This window comes from Anguilla anguilla, chromosome 3 (genome assembly GCF_013347855.1).
Source record: "Anguilla anguilla isolate fAngAng1 chromosome 3, fAngAng1.pri, whole genome shotgun sequence".
Classification (NCBI taxonomy): Eukaryota; Metazoa; Chordata; class Actinopteri; order Anguilliformes; family Anguillidae; genus Anguilla; species Anguilla anguilla.
In genome coordinates this window covers 42377211-42385581 of record NC_049203.1, presented here as the reverse complement: position 1 = coordinate 42385581, position 8371 = coordinate 42377211, and the positions used below count along the sequence as shown (strand labels likewise).

General features: G+C 42.9%; 1 protein-coding gene across 6 annotated transcripts in view; it reads left to right on the top strand.

The window, feature by feature from the left end:
• The first annotated feature begins 1250 nt into the window (after positions 1–1250).
• Positions 1251–8371, top strand: part of LOC118224246 (vang-like protein 1) — a 58037-nt gene continuing 50916 nt past the window's right edge. For 3 of the 6 annotated variants that reach the window (XM_035411558.1, XM_035411563.1, XM_035411557.1), the window contains exon 1: positions 1268–1481. The gene's annotated coding sequence lies outside the window, so the exon portion shown is untranslated. Of the gene's footprint in view, positions 1482–1958; positions 2328–8371 lie in introns of those variants that run through there. The other 3 variants (XM_035411559.1, XM_035411562.1, XM_035411560.1) reach the window with 3 other exon arrangements.

Here is an 8371-nt window from a genome sequence, read left to right as displayed (position 1 = left end):
ACTGTTTATGGCCAAGGTCATAGAGGGAGCGATCCCGGCCTTATTTGATTACAATTTCATGTCATGGCAGAAAGACAATTGGGGAGATTTACTTATTTATTTATTTATTTATTTATGTATTTATTTATTTATTTATTTATTTTACTGCCAGATATTTCACAGCCAAATCTGAAACACCAAGCTAATAAACTTATAGAAATTATATAGGATAAAATTGTTCACCTGCTTTGCAGCTACACCCGACATTATAACATTGATGGATTTGCAGAAATGTTGATTAGTATGCATTATCCATGTCAAATAAACGTAATAAATAAAGATACCATCTTCTTCCGTCACCTCTCAACTAAAGGAAAAAATAAAAATACAAAAAAGATGGGCTACTCTGCGACACTGACATATCGTTATATCCTGTTGACAGCTAACCCCACCCTCCTGGAACTAGTGAGTCAAAACAAATCTGCGTTCCTTCACGGTTGAAGCCGCCGACGCCACTTCAAAGTGTTGCCATACGGCTCTCAAGATGTCTTTGAACTTGATGGCTCTGGCACTTTAAAACAAGCCATAATACCCATTGACAGCGGTTGGAGATGTATAGCGGCGATAATTGCGACAATGAAAATAGCAATAATCAGAATAAAATCAAAGCAAATCACAGTATACGCGTCTATAACCGCAGCGGCGTAGTAAGACGTAATAATTTGTGTCCGTTAATGAAACACTTTTCCAAAACTCATTCTTACTGGGCCACAGCCTACATAAACATTTTTTTTCTAATTTTCCAGTGAGATTCTCGCTGTATGGCATAGCCTACATGTAATATACATGTGTTGTTTATGATCATTTGCACTTCAAACTGTTTATTATCCTACCTCAATATTTAATCATAGCCTCTCCGTTCACCTTACCATTGGTACTTCCAAGAGCAAAGGTATCAGGTAAAATTGAGGCGTGCGTTGAAATTAACCATTCACCCACCCCACCCCACCCCACCCCAATTAAACGTAAACGCACCCCCATTAAGTAGCAGACAGGGGATTGACCCACTTTATCAACATAGCAAATAAGGTAAGCATGTATAAACTTTATAGCCAAAATAAGATTGCGAACATACACCAGAATTCGGAGGGATGAGCGCAGGAATGATCGGATGAAATTAATTACAGCGACAATAATCCTCATTGAATATTCCGCAATTGTCGCGTGGTAAACCCTGCGCGACTTCCCCCTAGCGCGACTGCCCCGCACTACAGCCTTCTGCTATCACTCCAACACCGCTGTATGTGCTGCCCCCTCTGATTTCTCCTGAACGAGGGATTCCTACGGCTGCTTTCCGGGTTAGTTTATGTCCTGTGCGCTCAGCCTCCAAATGTAAATTATCAGCAATACGTGAAATGCGTCCATGGAAATGTTGCCGCCGTAAACAGTAGTTTATCTTAAGGATTCGCAAGTTTCCGCCAAGCTTATGTGTTTTACGATCGGTAAGTCTATCGGTTATTTTCTGTCAGCGTGAAAGCCAGCTAGTTCAATAGCCTATAGAATGTGTGAGAGTAAAGTTCTTGGCCAGGTTCTGCTTCATGTTTTCCCTTTGGTATAAACGGGTTTGGTTCTGCTTTTGTTTCTCATTTATATTTCTCTGTGTCGTTTTAAGATTAACTTTGAATTTTTTTTTACCCTGACGTTTGCCGTGTCATGTGTGGATTTAAACTCAACTGTTTTATTTTTTTAAATTTGAACGGTTCATACTGTGCATATTTAAATTTGTATATGACACTGTAAATTTCTCCAACATTCAAAGAAACTGGTTCAGTGTAATAACTTACTGCAAATAACTACCGGCGACGCCTCGATTAAATGTAAATAGAAATGCAATGTTTCTGATCTGAATGCTCGCCATTATGAGTGTCGGTCTGATTTTTACCTTCTTTTGGGATGCACGAGCCACAGTTCTGAAACGTGCACTTCGCTGGGTTAGTTCTCTGCCTGCGATATGGGTGCAGACCTACTCTCAGGTATAGGTAGTTTTCTGGCTATTTAATGTGGGTGCACAATAATTTCCAACTAAATTCGTACGGGGAAGCGTTGTAGTCATGCTGCAGGGCGATGCCTGCATTTATCCGGCTGGAGAGCTGCGTACTTCTCCCTTTGAACGTGGTTCCATTGTTTTATATGCGTCTTTCCTTCGCCTTTACCGGTCGGTCTCGGGGGCGGAGTAGGGGATTTTGTTGTCATACTGTTACTATAGAGCAGATAAGAGCAATAGAGGCCCTACAAAGACCAGGGACTTTCCTACTTCGAGACGCCATTTGGGATACGGTAGGCTACAGGTAGGAGGTGGGAGGAATTCAAAATCTTGGAATACGCATGCAGACCGAAAAAAAACAATGCCGACTGGTAACAATAATTTGTGTTTTGTGTCACTGTTCGAATTTGGTGGGAAAATGTTTATATAATCCGACTCTGGAAAAATGTTCTTGTGATTCAGTCGTTTGGCTATCAACAAAATTAACATTAACCATGATGTGTAGATATGAAATGGAAGATATGCGTTTCTTAACCAGGAGCACGTTTTTCAAGTTTTCACTTAACACATCAGTTTTGTGAAACCAGAGTATTTCGTACCATGCACACCTGCATGCGATGTATAGGCTACCTCCACTCACTTTCATTTCAATTAGCTTTTTAAAATGTGGGCGGAAGGAAATTCATTTAGATACATATCAGGTATTTTGTGCCAGTTCCAGAAAGGTCTGGCAGCAGTCCATCTAAAACTCCCTACGGTTACCGTTACGTAACATGTAAAGACTATAGTTATAATGGCGTCACACTCGCGGACAGGAGTGCGTCGACGATGTTGCGTTATGCGCATGGGACGCAGGTCAGCCCTTAGCTACCATGGCCACGATTGTCGAGAATGATAGACATCTTCCACCCTTTCTAATTAGAAACATTATCCGCTCTAACCATACATGATTAAGTTAGTAGCCTATATATGTTTATTACGTTCTGCTTGAGAAAGTTTTTTCAGTCTTTTCAAAATATAATTTGGAGATACGTTTGGTCATATAGTGGTTTTGTCGAGAACGGTGTGGAAGAACTTGACTGGCCTGCACAGAGCCCTCACCACAACCCCATCCAACACCTTTGGGATCAGTTGGAAAGCCAACTGCCAGCCAGGCCAAATCACCCAAACAGTGCCCGACCTCACTAACGCTCTTCTGGCAGGATGGAACCAAATCCCTGCAGCAATGCTCCGGCATCTAGTAAAAAGCCTTCCCAGGAGAGTGGAGCTTGTTATAGCAGCAAAGGGTGGACCAACTCCATATTAATGCCCATAATTTTGGATGAGACGTTGGATGTCAAGTCTCCACATACATTTGGCCATATAGTGTACCTTCTCATCACGTTATTTAATCGTAGTGGAAAGATAAACATTGAAATTGGATCTTTGGAATAGTGCTTTGGACAGAATTGTTGGAGAACCAATTAACCCTTTGAAGATTTGTTTTTTTTTTTCAAAAAATTTTCAAAATTCTAAGTCAGTTTTCTAGAACTCCATTGCTTTCAATTAACGGTAATGATTGTTACATCAGCATGAGAGTGCTCAGTTAAGGGTTTAAAGGGTTAAAAAGGTAAAGACCTGTGTAAGGTTTTAGATTCTTTTAGCTTGCACTTTCTGTAGGCTCGTTTAAGCTAATGTATAACCACTTTCCTACAGAATGGCCCTACTCCTGTTGTGCCAGAGTCTAATTGATTATTATTTGTGAATTTATTTTTGCTGTTTTGTGACCCACATTGTTCATTTGAATTTTAGGAATTGGCAAATTTGTATTTGAAACATTAATGTGTTTTTTTACACTAACATTTGACGAAGGTACTGTTATTTAGCTTGTTCTATTATTTTCAAGAGTTTAATTGCGATATTTGTCCTTCTCCGATGCATTTTGGCACCAGCTATTTTTGCTTTATGTTTTTGTGTCCTCCTCCACCTTAATCATGCACACACATTTCATTGTCATCACAGAATTAAGACATATTGTTAGACTAAAAATATAAAGTGCAATACAATAATAAATGTTTAGAAAGGTTTTGACTTCAGCTTTTTGTTTTTTGTTTTTCTTTGGGGGGTAGGAGGGTGGGGGATCCTGGAAGTCTATTGCGGTTCTAATTGTGTTAATGATTCTCAGGCGGTCTCATTTTAAACCTCTCCCGCCTCGCTGGGTTCCCCTTTATTGTGCGGTGGGCCTGTTTGATGGAAAGAGAGGAAGCCTAATGACTCGGGCGGTGTCTACGCCAGAACCGAGCAAGACGGCGCTGTCTGTGAAGGCACGTCGAGCCGCATCACACACGTCAGGTGGCACACGCTGCCGAGGATGCACCCCCCCTCCCCCCGGCAGAGTAAACACTCTGTCAGTGTGTAAGCGTCTTCCTGGCTTCGACTGTCTTTTATTTCCCTCCCTTCGGGGGGTCTGTGGGAGAGACGGCGACAGGGAATCGGTGGATTATGAAATGACTCATTGTAAAACATGTGCATCCTGTTAACAAAGAGAACGAGGTGGTTAGAAGGAGGGGGAAACAATGCTGTCTGCCGTCCTGGTGGCATGCATTATTCAACACTCATGTCTTTACCTTTTTATCTGCGCGGAAATCTCCATTCATAACATTAGGAAAATGTTATTGAAGGTAATATCCTCCTGGGGATTTTCTGACAGCTCCACCTCAAACCCCACAGCACCTTCTAATCTAAATGGTCTACGCATCGCGTTTTTCACGCGCAACATTAAAAGTGTAAAAGTAGTCTTTAACGGGTTTCATCTGTGAGTTGCAGCTCACTGGCAGAACCCTTTCTCCTATAAGAATCCGTTCTGCTCAGTTTGCGAGACCTGGGTATCTGAGGAACAATAGAAGAATGTGGGCACGCACACAGTCAAAGTGATCTCTTTACCTTTAGAGCACAAGACAGTTTATAAGTAAGTTCCCCCTTTTTTGGGGGAGGGGGTGTTGGTAAAACATCGTATTGCAGTATTTTTGGGGTTGCAAACATCCTTAAAATGTCATCCAGCCTGGATAAAAGGCCTGCTAATTACAGAGGTCTGCAAAGTGGGCAGTGTAGAGAGTAGTGTTGCAGGACAGACAGCACACATAGCTGATATCCCCACCGACTTTGAAGGGTTAGCAATTCATTCTCGTGTCATTTCAGCTTCATCCTGCTGCAAGGCTAGCTCATTGATCGATTTACGTGCTGTATGTGCGGTGGGCAGATTGGTGGTCATAGGCCTGTCTGTTTGGGGCTGTGTTCTATACCATTCCTTTTTAATTTGCTTGTGGGTAGTTTGTTCATGCTGTGCAAGTGTGACCTCTTCCCCCTCCTGGGTTTCGCTCTCTCCGTGATGCATTCCAGCTGTCCTCTTTGTGGAGTGGGTGTGGTCAGCATTGTTGCAGCTTCTGTTACATGTTCGGTGGGGGGGGGGGGGGGGGTATGCTTTCATCACTGAGGAGGTTTGGCATGCGGCAGTGGCTTGAGGAAGTGGTGCGTCGCGGATGACGTCACAGTGCGCTGATCTCCAGTGCTGTCGGTAGCCAGGTCGCGGGTTAGGGGGTTGGGTTCACTCCAGGGTGAGATTAATTCACCGATAAGCATGTACACATATGAACTGACCACCACTTGACCCCAGCCGCTTGGCATCGTGGTCCGTTTGAGACGAGCACAAACGTAAACACAGCGCTGCATGGACTTTCCTCACCAGCCTCACGTACCCAGAGACGCCACCACTGCTTAGAAACCCATCGTCTGCAGAGGACGGATGCTTGACCCTTTGTGGAGTGGAGGCCGCAGGCATGTGTAGGAAATAGAAGGAAATGGAAAGAAATGGAAGGAAACGGACAGTCGCCCTCCAGTGATTTTAATTATAAATCAAGGAGGCTATGACTGCTTTACGTGCACTCCTGTTGTTTTTTGGTTCCGTTTCTCAGAGAAATTCCCAAAGATTGTGTTCAGCAGAAAGGAATTGTGTTGCTGTTGTTGACTCTGAAGAGTTCTGATTTGTAATGCATAATGGATATGCATTGTTCACAAAAAGGTGCACTCAACTGTCCATTGCTGTTAGAAGAGTGTGGCAGGACGGAGTGTGGCACAGTGGGTAAGGAACTGCGCTTGTAACCGAAAGGTCGCAGGTTCGATTCCCGGGTAAGGACACTGCTGTTGTACCCTTGAGCAAGGTACTTAACCTGCATTGCTTCAGTATATATCCAGCTGTATAAATGGATACAATGTAAATGCTATGTAAAAAGTTGTGTAAGTCGCTCTGGATAAGAGCGTCTGCTAAATGCCTGTAATGTAATGTAATGTAATGTAAAGAAGAGCAATACCCTGTTCAAGAGTAAACCCACCCCCCCACCCCCCCGCCACACTCACACACGCACACACAGCTTGAAACTGACTGAAACTGCTTTCCTGAACCAAAAAGGAATGCTAAGTGTTTTTCTCTCTTAGTAATGATTTGTGGAAACCTACTGTTGTTAATGCAGTATGTGTATAGTGTACATTTCATTATAAACAGTCTGTGTGAGTGCGAGCTGAAAGATGATATTTATTCACCTAGGGAATTGTGGGTAACCAATTGAGCAGAAAGACCAGAGTGTTGGGCATCATCCATGTGGCTGAAGGAAAAGATTTACTCCTCAAGTGGAAAGCTTCTCTCGCCTGTAATTGTTTGCACTGCCTCCGTAGATACACATTTGGTGAGAGGTTATCTGTAAATGTCACTGGCTTAAATAAAGGTCAGTGGCATCATTGGTAATCACTCCTTACAGCAGTGCTCAGTGCATCTTCAGCTTCCCATCAAATTACGGGTGGAGAATCTGTCTCCCTGTGGCGACCTGCTGCGTCTCTGGCACCTGAGCTGAAAGAGATGTGCGATGGCTCTACATCCCAGGCAAACGCGGACTTCGAACCCTAATAGACTGATATCTGGCAGTGAGATGAGATTTAAACCACATAAGGGCTTTCCCAGTGACGTCAACTGATTTTCTTTTACAGTCTACAGAGGAAAATATGGAGATCTATGGTATCGAAGGAGAGAAACAGATCATTCATACTCGGGCAAGGGCTGTTTCTTAAAACCAAACTGAAACCTTTCCTACACATTGTTATAATGTAAGAAAGAGGAGAGTTGTTGTGGTTTAAATATTTTGTGATTCTCTCTGGTTTGTTGATCAATTAAAGTTTTCAAAGATTGTCGGTCCATCTATGATCAGAGTTAAATCATACTGATCCACAATTTCTTAGAACTTCTTTCTTCTTGTTTTTGTTTCACCCATTCCAAATTGAAATCACAAAGAACACTGCACTCTTTGTATCAGTTTTTTTGAGCAAGCTTCGAAGATGACTGCAAAACGTAACATCACCTGAAGGGGGTCCGTACACGCTGACAACATTTAGTGACGTTTGCGGAGATAAGGTAAAGGTTATGGCAAGACGTTTTGTTCTGTATGTTCAAGTGTCCCCCAAGCAGACATTTTGGTTTTGCACACACTGATCCAGTATGACATTTGCTTGATTAGCAAGTGCACATTCCTCATACCTGGAGTGATTACCTCAATTGAAAATGGCCACAGTTGGCATCTGTGGAGTAGGGCTAACCTTGTCAATGACAGGCTCAGGATTCTGGTGTGCATTTCCTATGAGAAGAAGTCAGGAGCTGAGTTTGCGAAGATCTTTCTCTCGCATTGTTTGTTACACTTGTCGTGGTGCCTCAGCCGTTTCACAAGGTAACCAAGTATAAAGTAAACTAGTTCAATGAGTTGGTGGTAACAAGTGATTATGTTTCATTAACTTGAACAGGTGGATGATGATTGATCCAGCAGCATTGTACTGATAGGACTAGTAGTGCGAACATGTAGTTTACAAGGGTAAACAAACAATAATTTTGTTAACATAGATGAGATTAAAAATAAGAGTTTGAGAAGAATGTCTGCAGTCTGCCTTACTGCACAACATCAGCGCCATCTTGACCTGCTTACACCTAGGTATCACAACAGAAAAATACAAGGGCACTTGTTCAACATTCCTGCCATTCAGATCCAGTATGTTATAACTGTAATGGATCCTGAAACCTCTCCCTGAGGATGCTGTGATCAGAGGGTCACACTCGTGTTCTGGTCATACTCCATGGTGCGTTCTGATCCGATCACACTCGTCGGAGTGTTCCGCACGCAGTCGTCGGTGTTCTTTGTGAATACCGATCAGCTGTGGGACAGTCTAGCATTCCGAGTGGTCGTCTTTTTGATCCCCTCGCTTCATACAGTTTCTGTAGGGAAGAGGGTGGAGTTGGGTCTTTAATTGGAGGTGGGGGTGGTTTCTAATCAGGTG